The 16,109-nt window shown below is 42.6% G+C and overlaps 1 long non-coding RNA gene across 3 annotated transcripts in view; it reads right to left on the reverse strand.

Moving 5' to 3' along the window:
* Positions 1 to 345: 345 nt before the first annotated feature.
* LOC131829791 (uncharacterized) overlaps positions 346 to 16,109 on the reverse strand; it is a 43,139-nt gene continuing 27,375 nt past the window's right edge. The window contains exons 3-5 of one of the 3 annotated variants that reach the window (XR_009352998.1): positions 15,498 to 15,575; positions 15,114 to 15,229; positions 346 to 2,224 (exon numbers count right to left, since the gene is read on the reverse strand). This is a non-coding gene — a long non-coding RNA (uncharacterized LOC131829791). Of the gene's footprint in view, positions 2,225 to 10,548; positions 15,230 to 15,497; positions 15,576 to 16,109 lie in introns of those variants that run through there. The other 2 variants (XR_009352999.1, XR_009352997.1) reach the window with 2 other exon arrangements.

The raw sequence follows: 16,109 nt of genomic DNA on the forward strand, positions 1-16,109 counted from the left end.
CTCCCAAATTCATGTGTGAGGGTGTTTGGAGACGGGGCTTGGGGTAGTTCACAGGGTTAGGTCCTCCTGATGGGATCAGCAGCCTGATGAGAAGAGGAAGAGAGAGGTGCATGCCTGAGGAAAAGACCCTTGTAAAGGTGTAAGAGAAGGTGGTTCTCTGCAAGCCAGGCACATGCTCCCCAGTGACCAAATTGGCTGGCACCTTGATCTGGAACCTCCCAGGCCCCAGAACTGTGAGATATAAATGCTGATATTTAAGCCAGCCAGGCTGTCGTGTTCTGTTGTGGCAGCCTGAGATGACCGAGACAGTAAAGTATCTTTCAGAGAAGCACATTGATTCTGAGATGAGATGCAGGATATCCTTTTATTACTCTGCATGGAAGAGGGTGGCATTTCTGACATCTTCCTGAGCCACCTCTAGAAAGGTCCCATGGAAGCCTCTGTGGGTCCTGTGCTCTGGCTACAGTGGAGGAGGACTGTGGGGGAAGGACGGGATGGATGGTCTCAGTCCTTCAGATAAAGGAGGATGTGAGATCGGGGAGCTGAAATGTGGCCAGGGAGCCTGAGGGAGTGAAGCAGGGTTAGAATTGTTTCCATGAGCAATGCCCCCCAAGAGGTTAACTAAGGACGTAAAGAAGAATGGTGACCAGCCTTGAGGTCCCCACTGAAGGTTACATATTATGGACGGAGAGTTGAGTCATGTGTAGACCCTTCCAACATTCTGTAGGAGCACCTGGCTGCCCAGAAGGAGAGAGACAAGGGAGCTGACTTTGTCACTGGGGACTGACAAGGCAGTTAAGAGCAAAGGATTCCAGGAGGCTTACTGCCATCAAGTAATTAAGCCTTAAATAGAAAGTACTTCAGATAAGCAGGAGGTGGTGCCTGGGTGGCTCAGTCGGTTGGGCATCTGCCTTTGGCTCAGGTCATGATCCCAGGGTCTGGGATGGATGGAGCCCCACGTTGGTCTCTATTCAGCGTGCTTCTCCCTCTCCCTGCCACTCCCCATGCTTGTGCACGCTCTCTCTCACTCTCTGTCAAACAAATAAATAAATAACAAATTTTTTTTTTTTAAAAAGGAAGCTGGGCAGTGAATATTTCAAAGCAAGGGAAGACTATCCACATGGCTAGGTATGGAATGCTTAGTCAATGAACTTGGGAGTGACTGCCACCTCCCATTGCTAAGACCAAGCCATTTCTCTGGTTTACACTTATGTGGGGGCTCAAGACCTTTCCCCAGCTGACTGATCTCCTTGTATTCTCTATCTTTTGTTTAATTCCATTTTTGCCCTGCCCCTTCAAACTCGAGGCTCCTGTTATTAATACCAATGATCTTCGTGCCCACCCTGGTGGACAGTTTAGTTGAGACACTGCTGCCACCTAGTGGTCCTGGGTCACTTCGCGTGTCCAGGGTATCCAGGCTAGGAAAGAGGCAAGTGAAATCAAGGCAGTTGAATGCTTGGATATGAATATTCAAGGAGTCTGGAGTTCATGCTGAGAGTAAAGAAAAAAAAAATTAATTGGTATGAGAATGACAGAAGAATGAGAGTTTGTGGTCTCAGAGAATTTTAGAGTTTGAAATCTTGATGATGAAGGAATATCATGTGAGGATAATACCAAAGGAGTGGCTAAGGTTGTGTGCAACTGAAAGAGTCTTGAAGAAAGACATTTAAGTTGAAGGTCAAAGAATTGAGGGCCAGGTTGTTGCAAGGGCCATTTGTATTCTCCACTCAGAGATGACCATCCCTGTGTCAGAGTCCGTGTCTCAGTGACATTTTTCATCTCCCACACTTCCAGACACATTGTTTATAAAATGTTGTTGGAATGGATTTGAACGTTGAAACACTGCTAATGGTGATCGCAGATGATGGAAGGGGTTTCGACTGTGAACTGGTTGGCCTATCCTTTTAGATATGATATCCTTTCAAATATTTGGCTTTCTGGAGCCAAGCGGCTATTTTCAACCTTCCAGTGGCTGTACCAACGTATCTCCACTAGACAGAGGTCCCCATACCTGGTACTTTCCAGCTTCATGTATATCTTCCTAGGGCAGGAAAACATCCTGGGTGTTGCTGTGCGCTCATGGCCTGAAGTGGATATACTATGTTCAGCAATTCTCTTCTTACTTTCCCTGACATTTGTTCTCCACTGTAAACTTGCGGTAAACAAGATTTTCCTCGAGGGATTCTTAATCTGGAGTTCATGGATCCCAGGTTTTGGGGAGCCCCTGAAATCAAATGCAAAAATATACTTTGTAAACACTCGTTTATTTTCTCTCTCTCTTTTTAATTTAGCCCTTAAAGGAACGTGTGGCCTGTGAAAGAAGAAGAGCCCTTGCTTCAGGCAACTTGGCTTGCTTTGATCTCAGGCAAGTTTCTGAGCCTCCCAACTCCATCAGCTTTCCCTCCCTTCTGGGTTTGTAAAAGTTCTTGAAAGTTAATTACTCCACTTTTCCATGTTTGTCCAAGGAAGTCTGGAAATCCTGCATGTCTGCTTACTAGGGAATCTGGCTTTTAGTCACACTGTCCTGGGTTGGCAGGGACTTTGGCTAACCCAGAGGGCTGCCCTTCTCCACTCCCTAAAGAGGGATTTCTAGACATTCTTTTCATTCCTTACCAAGTGGAGTCTACATTTCTCCCAACTGAGAGCTCACCCAAATGCTATGCTTGACTCATTCCTGCTGACCCTCTGATTCTCCCATGGGGCTCATGAGCTCTAGAGCCCCAGCTTGCAGTGGGTCTCTGGGAGCCCAGTGCCTGAAGGGCTAAATACTGTCAGTGCTTTGAATACCTTGATGAATGAACTCTGGTTACCTTTGATTCTTATGACATCTTTGCAAGCCACTATATCTACCAGGTGGCTTCTTCGTCAGTTGTAGTAACAGAGATCATTTCTTTTCTCTAACTTCTTAACTATGGAAAAATTTCAAACTTTTACAAAATTAGGGAGAATAGTATCTTGAATATAATGTACAGATCACTCAGCCTTCATCATTTCATGACCAATATTATTTCATCTGGTCCCCCTTGCTCTCTGTACCTCCCCCTGATTATTTTGAAGCAAATACTATCAGCAGTCCCTCTCATCTATAAACACATTAGTATATATCTCTAAAAGATAAGAATTCTTAATACCACATCACATTTAAAAATTAGCAAAAAATTTCCATGTTTCACTCAGTGTTAAATAGTAGTGGTTGAAGGTAGCTCTTGCTCAGAAAAAAACCTCAATTTCTGTCTTTAGCTTAAAAAACAAAAAGGAAAAAAAGAAAAAAAAAAAGAACCACAATTAAACTTTACCTCTAAGCCACCAGGTCAGAATATTCTGCTTCTATTTCTGACAAAATGCATAGATATTTTGCTTCTATTTCTGACAAAAACGCATAGACTGAAGATAAGCGTAAGTCCACCAGAGTAGTCATTTTTGACACTCCGGGTTCAATAACACGAAGATTCAAATATTTTCGGCAAAGCATCTGCTGATTAAGAAGACAATAAATAATCACGGGCTTTAGCATTTTTCCCCACAAGTTTTGTGAAAATTTGTCCAATTAAGCCCTTTTTCTGTGCCACAGAGGTTCTTAGCACTAGACGTTGTTAGAACATCTTAGCAGATTCCACCTCAGGTTGGATTTTCTCAACTTGTCCCTGTTCTACACAGACTATTCACAGGAGCCAAGTCTCCAGTCACTTTAGACGTGGCATTCACATTTCAATAAACAATAGTAACTGAACACTATCAGTGGCATCTGGTAACTCATCAAGATACAAGAGAAAATACTCAGAATGATTCGCCTTGATGTTTTGGGGTTTTGTTCATTTGTTTCTTTTAACTGTTGATGTTGTTCTTGATGTCTTCAGTACTTGGATCTACTGTTATTACCAAAAGACTTGTTGTCTTAAACAAGTTTATTTTCTCTGGACACATTTTTTCAGCTTCTGCAGCCTAACACCATTTAATTCATTTACTCATGGTCAATGGCTTTCCTTGCTTGCTATGAAATGGGCCACGTGAAACATTGGATTGCAGTCTCATTTCCATTTTTAATTCTTGGGAAGAAGTCCTGCTATAATAAGATATGCCATTTTAAATTTCATAATATTATTGACTATTACTTTTCTGTGAACTGGGAATATTGTAATGGCTGCTTAATCTGGTAATGCGGACATATATTGTGTTGTTTGAGCACAGTTATTGTGTCATTACATAATGAATATAATTCAATAAAAAATAAGCCACACTTCACAGTGACTAGAAAGTACAACATTTAGAGTCCACTTTTCTTGTTTTGACATGAAGGATATGCATTGGTACTAAAAAATAAGGTAAAATTAAATTAAAGTAGATTAAACATTATGGTACAACAATACGCTTAACACTCTTGACATTGTTTTGAGTGAGTTATGACACCCTGAGCAGCAGTAGAAAGTGTGAGAGTTCCACATGCATTCTCTGTGGCAACTTCTCTATTGTTAACACTTGAATGTGGCCACAGATAATACATAAATGGATGAGTGTGGCTGTCTTGTAATAAAACAACAACAACAAAATAGACACTAATCTTTAATTTCAAGTATTTTTCACATGTCACAAAATACAATTCTTCTTTTGATTTTTTTCAACCATTTAAAAATGTAAAACCTTTCTTAATTTGCAGAACATATAAAAACAGGCAGTGGGCCAGACTAGACCCACAGGCCATAGTTTGCTGACCCCTAGTCTAGATTGCCGTACCTCTAAAAAATTCCACAGATGTGTCAGGTTCCTGAATCATTTTAGGGTTTATTTCTCATCATCTCTTCCTTAGACGTTCAAAGTTCTAGCCACGTTCTGCTACCAGGCCCTACTTGGCATGGTGTCATCAGTGTGGTAGACCAGTAACCAGAATGTCGAGATAACCAAGGTCCATCTGTCCATGAGCTACATATTTTCAGCAAGGACCAGACCGATTAATTGAATGGTCATCATGAAGAGCATCCCTTCTTCACCCTTTGAGTAGCTGAGGGTGACATAAATCACTGCAGGATTCTCTGTTGTTTTCAACTTACTACCTTTGCCTAGGGATAGGGATCAGGGAGGACTTTTAGGGATTTCCACTTAGCCTTTCCTACCATGAAGACTTAACTCCACAGAGAACCAATGTGACCATCTTCCATTTACTAAGAATACTATGGCCCTCTGACTTGGGCTTGGACTCCATCTATCACTTGGCCTCTAAACATCCCTCTTGAGTAAGGATGATGATGCTATTTGGGGCCACTTGGCTCCATGTCAGCCTATCCATAGCCTCAAAATAACCTGAGTATTCACTTTCCCAATTGTGTTTTTAATTGGGTGAATGTCTGTAGACTCCTTGGAGGAAGGATTTTTAATCCTTCTGTACTGTAACCACTTGCTATGGTGCTTCAGAGCCCTTCCTCAAGGGGACAATGGATGCTGAGACTGAAAACTGTCTGAACTTTTGAAGCTAGACAGGAGACCATGACTTTCCATTGAGGGGAACAACTGACAAGTTTTGGGGGGGATATAGAAATCAAGCAATACCCTCACTGTCTGCCTACATACTGCTCCTAGGTTACCACGGCTTATTGGTTTTTGCCACAAATTCCCGAGGGTCGGCTCTTCCAGGCTGTCACTGTTGCCCATTAGGGTAATTGCATCTGCCTGGCTTATTACAGCAATTAACACAGCTGATTAATTCCACCAATCCTGCCTTCACTCTGACAGTTTTGTGCTATTGGCTAGCTTCTGCTATTCCAGAACCCTATCATCCCCCTTTCAAACCAGGGAGCCCATTTTCCCTGCATATCTCTTACTGTCTGTCAACCCTGGCCTACAGAAACAGACAATATTGAGTTTGTCAAGATGATGGTGTCTCCCTTCCAAAGCATTCCTTTCTAGCTGAGTGAAGAGTGTCCTCTGGGTTTTCCTGAGAGAAGCACTGTCATCTTCTGATTTCATGGTGTCACACGGTAAGTCACTTCTAACACGCCCACCTCCCTGAGCCTTTCACACTTTTCTCAGCCAAGGAATTTCCAGAATCTCTACCTCATTCACTATAGTTAATCATTTTTTACAACCCTTACTGAAGAGATATTTTGGTGCACCTGGGTGGCTCAGTCAGTTAAGCACCTGCCTTTGGCTCAGGTCATGATCTCAGGATACTGGGATCAAGCCCCACATTGGGCTCCCTGCTCAGCGGGAGTCTGCTTTTTCCTCTCACTCACCCTCTATGCTCTCTATCTCTCTCAAATAAATAAGAAAATCTTTTAAAAAATCAATAAAAAAATGAAAAAAATCATAGGGAACAAAATAAGTAAAATCTGCATGCCATAATAATGTGAACTGGTCTCAGAGACTGGGAAGTAGCACCATAGGTGCCCTAAAAAAGTCTTAGTTATTTGCAATTGAGCTCAATGATGGTGACTTCTCACCCATAGTGCAGTGGTTGCAGATCAAAGAAGCTTTCATGAAGGAGCTGATATTTAAAAGGAGTCTGAAGTCCTGAGTATGATTTTGAAAGGCATAGGGAAAGAAATCCTTCCAGGGAGAGAGAACAATAGGAAAAGGCATGGCAGAGTGATCCCAGGGATGAGAAATTCAATTTAGATGAAACAAAGAACCCATGTGGAGACATCATAGAAAACAAAGATTGAAAAACACGTTTCATTTCTATGCTGAAAGTACTGGGCTCCAGGGAGCACTATTTCTATGTCAGAGGGAGGCACAGGAGTGCCTAATTGGAATTCTAGTATTCTCCTTAGTATTTTTCAAATCATTACTTGGGATCTTCAGGTCCTTGTTTGTAAACTATACCTGAAGATAGAGTAGGTGAGACTAAGACTCTGCTAAGGAGCTCAAGGGCCGGGACATGCCGAGTCAGAGCAGTGACTGGGGCCAGCTACCCCAGACTGCTCCATGGCAGTGATCCAGAGAATAGGGAGAGCTCTGGAGTTCTCATTCTGCCTACCAGCCAGAAGTAGCTGAAGTAGAAGAAGAACCCCTCCAGTGAATCTCTCTTTCCTTGAAGCCCAGGTACTGCCTCGCTCTAGTCTGGTCCTGGTCTGAATACAGAAAGAGAATGGTGTACAACTGTGTTGGACCCGATGAGCAAAGGGCCTTTTCCCTCTGAAGTTGATCGCTTTCACTTCGTTTTCAAGGTGGACACTGGAGTCCAATATCAGTATTCTGTATTTATGTGAACAAGCTTATGCTTTCCCCTCACTTGATCTTCAAAGGGAAGAGCGTTCTTAGAACACTCCTAAAGTGCTAGAAACACATCTTGAACCTCTGTCCCCCGCCCAGGCAGTTGAAAACATATTACATCCCTCATCAGTTATACTCCCCATTCCTGCAGACATTTTTCATAGGAGATTATTTTGGGCTTGCACCATCCCAGCCCCTTCTTCTGGACGCCTGTGCTTTGATGCTGCCCCTTGACAATATGATACCAGGCAGAGTATTCTGTTTCCCAGGTACAGGCTGACAAGGGAAGGAAAAATAAAAGTATTCCTTTACCTTGGCCCAAATACTAAAATTCTGTTTTTCTAGGTTAAGATTTCCTTTGGGTTTTGTTTTTTTGTTGTTTTGTTAGGAAGCAATGACTTGCTGTTGACTCATATTTAGCTTCCAGCCAACAGAAACCAGAGTCTTTTCTTTTTCCCTGGGTGATGCTATTCAGCCATCTCAACCCCACCCAGGTCTTGGACAGTTGTTCGTTTTTATAGACCTAAGTAAAGGACCTCTCATGTGAGTTAAATTCCATCCCACTGGGTTCGTTTCTCCTAGATTCTAGCCTTTGGCACATTAACTCTCCTGTCCTAGATCTTTATTTATTTGAAAGACAGAGAGACAATGAGAGAGGGCTCACACAAGTAGGGGAGGAGCTGAGGCAGAGAAGAGAGAGAATCCGAAGCAGACTCCGTGCTGAGCTCAGAGCTGCACTCAGGGCTCAATCTCACAACCCTGAGATCCTGACCCAAGCCGAAATCAGGAGTCAAAGCTTAACTGATTGAGCCAACTAGGAGTCCCTCAAGGAACAACTTTTATCTTCACTGGTCTTCTTTACAGTTTTTTATTGTCTGTTTCATTTATTATTGCTCTAATCTTTATTAGTCCTTTCCTTTTGCTAGCTTTGAGTTAAGTTTGCTTGCCTTTTTCTAAGGCATAAAGTTGGGTCATTGGTTTGAGACCTTATTTATTTATTTATTCATTTATTTTAGAGAGAGAGAGAGCACTGATGAACAGGGTGAGGGACAGAGGGGGAGGGAGAGGGAATCTCAAGCAGACTCCATGATGAGTACAGAGCTCAAGGCAGGGCTCAGTCTCATGACCCGGAGATCATGACCTGAGCTGAAACCAAGAGTCAGTGCTTAGCTGATTGAGCCACCCATGCAACCACTTTCTTCCTTTTTAATGTAACTCTTTACTGCTATAAATTTCCCTCTGATCACTGCCTTCTCTGCATCCCACTGGTTTTAGTATGCTGTGTTTTCACTTTCACTCATCCCAAAGTATTTACTAATTTCTGTTGCAATTCCTTAGTTAACCCATTGGTTGTTTAAGAGTGTGTTGTTTGATTTCCATATATTTGTAATTATATGCTACTTTAAATCATACTTCAGAAACTTGTTAAATTCAGAATGTCTATAATATGAGGAATCCATATCCCACCCTAATTTAGGACCTTATTGGAATCCTTACTAAACCTCTTTTTCTTGATATTTATCATGCCATCTAGACAAATTGTTTTTGGATTCTGATTTTATCATTAGATACATTTGGCTTTGAAGTCTTTTATCAAATAAATGCTAAAAATGTGGGATAGGATTGTCTAAGGATAAACCTGTCTTCATAATTAAGTTAACAGTTGCAGTTCACTGTATTAATCTTTTTCACTTTATTAAAAAGGGTTAGGATTGCAGATCCCAGCCTACCTTCTTTAGACTATAAATCCCTAATACAAATCCCTAACAAATCCCTAATACAAATTACAAATGTAATTTAATATACTATAATCTTGCTGTGATGGTTAATTTTATGTATCAATTCAGCTGGGCCACAGTGCCCAAATATTTAGTCAAACATTATCCTAGAGGTTTCTGTGAAACTATTTTTTGGATATGATTAACATTTATTTATTTATTTTTTAAAGATTTTATTATGTATTTGACAGAGAGAAAGATCACAAGTAGGCAGAGCAGCAGGCGGGGGAGGGGGAGCAGGCTCCCCACTGAGCAGAGAGACCAGATTGGGGGGGGGGGGCTCGATCCCAGGACCCTGAGATCATGACCTGAGCCGAAAGCGAGGCTTTAACCCACTGAGCACCCAGGCGCCCTGGATATGATAAACATTTAAATTAGCAGACTATGAGTAAAGCATACAACCCTTCACAAAGTGGATGGGTCTCATTCAATCAGCTGAAGCCCTTATAGGGAAAGACTAGCCCCAGCAAGAACTCAAACTATACCTCTTCGCTGAGTCCCCACTCCATCAGATTTTTGACTTGCCAAGCCTCCACAATCATGTAAGCCAATTCCTTAAAATAAATCTCTCTTTATACACATACATCCTGTTATTTCTGTTTCTTTGGAAAAGTGACTGATAAACTTGCTATGAAGAACCATTCTGAAAGTAAAATATTTTCTTTTAGCCCTGTGATTTGTACTTTGTTTCCAGAGTAAGATTTTACTGCAAATCCAGTATATTCTCTCCTGTTGGATTTCATCATTCATTCCTTTGACAAATATTTCTGAACATCTACAATGCACCAGGCTCTGAGCATGAGGCAGAGAACAAATAAGGACATATATAGCATGTCAAATGGTGGTAAGTGTTACAGAAAACACTTTGGAGAAGGGCAGGATGCAGGGGGTGTTTACCAGGAGGCAGGAATGTTATCACATGGGGTAGTATGCTAGGTACCTTCCATTTGCTTCCCTAGATCTGTTCCCCACCCTTCTCCCCCTCCATTATCTGTCATAGGAGGCTAACGTGTATGGACTACACAGTATGCTCTTTTACACTTGGCTTTCACTTGGATTCGGCTAGTGGGAGCATTGGCAAGAGATCAGAGGGAAAGAAGAGAGTAGATTTGGGGTATTTCTTCTTCTGACTCCTTTCTTACTGTATTACAATGGTATGGCTATGTCTTTCTACTGAAGGTTTGTCTAATTGGATGGCCATCTCACCACACTTGACTCTCTTGGGATTCTAGGAACCGTCCTTCCCTAGTGGCAAGAATTGGGGTGATTCTTTACTCCAAGGGACATTTGTGGATGTGTGGAGGCAATTTGGGTTGTCTCATTGAGGGGAATGCTACTGGCATCTAGTGGGCAGAGGACAGAGATGATGCTATGCATCCTTAAAATGTGCAGGATAACCCTCCCCCAATCACATAGAATTATCTGGCCAAAAATGTTGATAGTGCTGAGGTTGAGAAGCCCTGACTTGCCCCCTTAAGCCTGCAAGTTGTGAGTAATGGCACCCAGCTGTTACTGGCCCAGAGTGACTATACCATCCCTTGTTGTTTTTCCAAAACCAAACCAACACTTATGTAAACAGTCCTTTTATTAAGCTCTCCTCAAATTACAAATTTCCTTCTGGGACTGAAACTGATATAAGTTGTCCAGTCAGAATCCAGTGAATACAACAGAAATAGGTCTGAAGAATAAAAAGAGAGGAATTTATTGGAAAGACTTGGGTACTGGAAGACCTGAGAAGCCAAATAATTAACATTAGAGAAATCTGGAAATCAGCAATGGCTGGAAGCCACTAGCATTCCTAGGCTGAAGGAACAAAGGAAATATATGGAATTATCAGATCTCAAAGGCTAGAGTTGCCTGGGAGCTATTTCAAGAGGGACTAGAGCCATGGGGCAAATTCACTGCCGCCTGGAGATGCAGCCTGAGATAGGACAAAATACCCCGCCTCCCCTTCCACCCTCCCACTCTCCAGTCTTTTCTTGGCACTCCCACTGACTGAACCCAACCAGAAGCCAGCTGACGTAGGAGTCTGAGGAAAGCAGCCTGTAGAAGAAAACAAAGTTGGGCAAGGGAATGATCAGAGAACATGCAGGTTCATGCCCAACAAAGTCCTTCTAAATAAGACGACATTTCAGTAAGGACTTTGAAGTATGAAGAGGCAAATCATGTAGATATCTGGAATAAGAATGTTCTAAACAAAACAAAACAAAACAAACCCAAAGAATATTCTAGGTTGCAGGAGGAAGTGCAAAGATCCTAGGTGGTAACACTCTTAGTATATTAAGAAGAACATATTGCTAATGATCCTACAATGGAAGAATGAGCAAGAGAATGGTGGGAGAAGAGATCAAAAGTTAAGACAGGCAGCAGACCAGATGATACTTTATTTGCCATGCTATGGACTTCCCTTTTGCCTCTGAGATGAAATCATTGATGAGTTTTGAGCAAAGGAGTAACATGATGTGACAATGGCTTTGAAGGATCCTTGTGGCTGCTGTGAGGAAAATATACTTTAATGGAGCAAGAGATGAAGAGAGAGAACAGTTGGGAAGTTATCTTAATAATCTCTGCAACGTAGCTTGAGTGAGGGCCCAAGAGATAGATGAGGAGAGGTAGGATTTTGTATATCTGTTGAGTGTAAAACCAACAGATTTTTATGTTGTTGGGTGATATGTGGGTGTGAAAGAAAAGAGTGAAGTCAAAAATGACTTCAACTGGAGAAGTGCTGTTTGGAGGGAAAATCGGGAGTTCACCAGTGGTAACATGAAGTTTGAAATGGAGACTGGATCTCCATATAGAGCTGTGAGGAAAGGCCATTGGATATATGTTTCCGGAATTTGGGGGAGGTTGGGGTGAATGATATAAATATGGGAATTACTGGCATGAAAATAGTATTTGTCTTCATTTGGGTTCCTCTAGAAGCAGACTCTGGTAAGAATTTGAGTGCATACTGGGTATTTACCCCAAAGATACAAATGTAGTGAAAAGAAGGGCCATCTGTACCCCAATGTTCATAGCAGCAATGGCCACGGTTGCCAAACTGTGGAAAGAGCCAAGATGCCCTTCAACGGACAAATGGATAAGGAAGATGTGGCCCATATACACTACGGAGTATTGTGCCTCCATCAGAACGGATGAATACCCAACTTTTGTATCAACATGGATGGGACTGGAAGAGATTATGCTGAGTGAAATAAGTGAAGCAGAAAGAGTCAATCTTCATATGGTTTCACTTATTTGTGGAGCATAAGAAATAACACGGAGGACATGGGGAGATGGAGAGGAGAAGGGAGTTGAGGGAAATTGGAGCAGGAGATGAACCACGAGAGACTATGAACTCTGAAAAACAATCTGAGGGTTTTGAAGGGCCAGGGGGTGGGAAGTTGGGGGAGCCTGGTGGTGGGTATTATGGAGGGCATGTATTGCATGGAGCACTGGGTGTGGTGCATAAACAATGAATTCTGGTACACTGAAAAAAAATTTTTAAAAATTAAAATTTAAAAAAAAAGAAAGTGGAAAAAAAAACACAAGAATTTGAGTTCAACCAGTTTATCTGGGAGGCAAGTCCAGGAATTATTGCCCAGAAGAGAAGAAGTGAGACCAGAAGAGGAAGGAAGTCAATAATAGGTGCATTATGAAGTAAGTTATCCTCGTCGGCAATTGAAATTCATCCCCATTGTGGAATTCTGGGAAAGAGTGTAGAATAGGCCTCAAGGTATCCTGGGGGATCAGAAAGCTAAGTTGTTTATCCACCAGATTGCCATCTATCTTTGATTGTGGGCTTGTTCTGAGGAACATGAACTCTCCAGCATGTCCAGGTTCTCCACAGGACAGTCCAGTACTTCCAGTACTGTCCAGTATTCCACGGACAATAAAAGGCCCCAGGGAAGAAGGGCAGAAGTGAGGTTCCCAGTAAGCAGCCCTCAGTGTGCAGAGGTCTTGAAGGATAAAGGTGGGACCCCGCCCCCCAACAGCATGAGACGATCTAACATCTCCCCAAGACTGGGTGAGATTAGAGAGAGAAGGCGTCTGGTCACTGAAGCTCTATAGTGTTCCATCATTCAGAGGTCAAGAAAACGAGAAGGAACCAACAAAGGAGACTGAGGAGAGGCCTGTGAAAAAGAGAGAGTGGAGACCCAAAAGCCAAGTTCAGAAAGTACTCCTAGCAGCTGGAAGAGATTAATTATCAAATGCTACAAGAAAGCTCATGGAAGTGAGGACTGAGGAAGGGCCATTGGATTTAGCAACTTGGAGGTCAATGAAGACCTTGAGGGGATCAATTTTGTAGCTGGGGTTCAAGATAGGGAGTGAGTTCATCAGAAAAGAGAAATCAGAGATAGCCTGTATAGACAACTTTTTAAACAGAGTTTGGAGTAGAGAAGTTGTATGCTAGCCAGAGGGGGATGTGAGAACCAAAAGAGAGGGGTGGGTGTGTGTCTGTGTGTCTGTGTGTGTGTGTGTACATGTACGTGCATGTTTAAGATGGGAAATATTCCAGCATGTTTGTTTGTTGATAAGACTAATCCAGGCAAGAGGGAAAAGCTGATAATGAAGGAAAGAGACAGAAAGTCATAGAAGTGATATCCTTGGTACACAAGAGGGAATGGAATCTGGACACAGCTAAACATAGCTCTCTTAGGAGCACAGATACTCATCGACGGTAGCAGAGTTTTGAAAGGCAGAGGGTAGGGCCGTAGATGTGGATAGGTGGTGGAGTGTGTGGAAATTCATTTCTGAATCACAGTATTTTTCACAGAAGCAAGGACATCTGCTAACATTTGAGGACTGAGGAGAAGTAGTTGAATATTGAGGAGAGAGGTGTGAAATAGTCATTCAGCATTAGGAATAGCTCAGAGGACAGTTTAACCTTGTTACCCTCGGTAAATGCTGGGAGCTGGACTTCCTCTCTGGGCTTCTTGACTCTGGTGAGCTCTGCTGCTAGCCAGGAAGAAGTCCGAACACAGCATCCATTTAACTGGGAGAGCTGTGAATAATTTATTCCAGTTTACAAGAGGCTGAGTATAGTACGACCAGAGGGATTGTAAAAAGCGAGAAAGGTGTGTTTGAAGTAGCCCCACCTTCTTCTATAAAAATGTCTTAACTACTTTGTAGGTAAGGCTCACGTCTTTGATGAGCCTCTGGTCAAAGATTCTACTAAGAAAACTCTTGAGACCTGGAGCTGGATATTCTGGACTTTCGTTTTACCCCTGGCCCAGGAAGAGTTAAGATACTGTGTCTTTCTGTCCCAGTGTCTAGTTTCCGAAGAAGGTCAAACAGCGCATTTACCAGTGCTCAGAAGACACCGATGGCATAAAGCCTCCAGATGTGGGCAATGGAAGGGAGGGCACAGGGGGTTGAATATCATGCCTCCCCCAAAATACATCCAAGTTCTAACTCCTGGAGACTGTGAATGTGACCTTGTTTGAAGACAGGATCTGAAAGAAAGAAAGAAAGAAAGAAGAGAGAGAGAGAGAGAAAGAAAGAAAGAAAACAGGATCTTTGCAGATGTAATTAAGGAGCTTGAGATGAGATCATCGTGGGTTTTGGGTAGCCCCAGATCTAGGACTGGTATCCTTCCAAGAGAGGGGAGAGGAATATTGGAGACACATAGAGAGGCAGAGGACAATGTGAATTTGGAGACTGATACTGGCATGCAGCATCTACATGAGCCAAGGATGGCTGGAAACCACCAGAAGTGAGGAGAGAGCCACAGAATAGTGTCCCCCAGCGTCTCCAGAGGAAACCAACCCTGCTGTCCCCTTGATTTCAGACATCTGGCCTCCTGAACTGAGAGAAGACAGATTTCTATTGTGTTAAACCACCAGGCATGTGGTGATTTGTTACGGCAGCTATAAGAAACTGATGCAGAGAGTGAACTCATATTTTGATAAAGTGCAAAGTGCAAGGTCAGGAAAATAATAATGAAGCATTCTCGGGACTAGGGAAGGAGGCTGGATCCACTTTCATTTCCTAAAACCTTGGGGGTGTTTCCTTTAGTTTCCCTTTACAAGACTATGGCTCCTCCTCCAGAAATCACGTTTCCTGACAATCTGGAAAGCCTGCAGACTCTGAGTCCACTGTCTCATCTCCATGAAAGTGTTTGCAAGGATCTTGCTCCCCAGGAAGTCCTACCCTGCTTCTGCAGTCCTGAAATTTCTGTTTGTAGCAGGTCTGAGAAGAGAAGTCTTCCCTTGGAGAGAGCAGCCTCCTTGACACGGGTCTCTCCCTGGATTCCTGATTTGTCTCATCTGGAATGAAAAGAAATAAGAACTTGCACCGCACTTGGATGTATCAGAGCTTTTAGTCATTCTGTTCTCTACTTTAAGTGCTCTCACTCCACTTAGGGAGCTCCTGCCTCTCCTTGAGGACCTGCCCAAATGCCTTCTGCTCTGGGAAGGCCTCCCTAGAACCACAGAATCAATTCTGTTTTCCTCTACGCTCCCATAGAATTTGTGTACCTCTGTTCAAGGACTTATTAAAGTTCATTACAGCTTATTTTTTATATTTTTGTCTTACCTGAAACACTCCAGAGGAAGTGTTATTCACAGCTGAATCACCAGCACTTGGTCCAGAAGCCAGCTCAATAAATGCTTTCTGTATAAAAAAGGAAAGCAACATCTTAGAAAATCTGCAATAACCAAATTCAAAGCTTCTCAAAAATATGCAACTGCTGTTAATTATCTTCATCTATTTTGGATATCAAACCATTAGCATTTGGCAGAAGAACAAAGCAACATAGAAATTAACATGTCCTATATGAGGGTAGAGTTCAGCGCAGAATTTTGGAGGTAAGTTTGGCTGCTTTGCCATTATGATCAGAGGGAAACTTCTCTCCTGCAGATAAAAAGGGTAATGTTACCCTACAGATGGCAAATTTCTTCAACCCATGGGAGGTAGGTTCTTCATATTTGGAAGGAGAGTTTAGCAAAAACTTTCTAGAATTGGGGTGCGTGGGTGGCTCAGTGGGTTAAGCCGCTGCCTTCGGCTCAGGTCATGATCTCAGCATCCTGAGATCGAGTCCCGCATCGGGCTCTCTGCTCAGCAGGGAGCCTGCTTCCCTCTTTCTCTCTCTCTGCCTGCCTCTCTGCCTACTTGTGATCTCTCTCTGTCAAATAAATAAATAAATAA

Source organism: Mustela lutreola, chromosome 4, assembly GCF_030435805.1.
Source record: "Mustela lutreola isolate mMusLut2 chromosome 4, mMusLut2.pri, whole genome shotgun sequence".
NCBI classification, from domain to species: Eukaryota; Metazoa; Chordata; class Mammalia; order Carnivora; family Mustelidae; genus Mustela; species Mustela lutreola.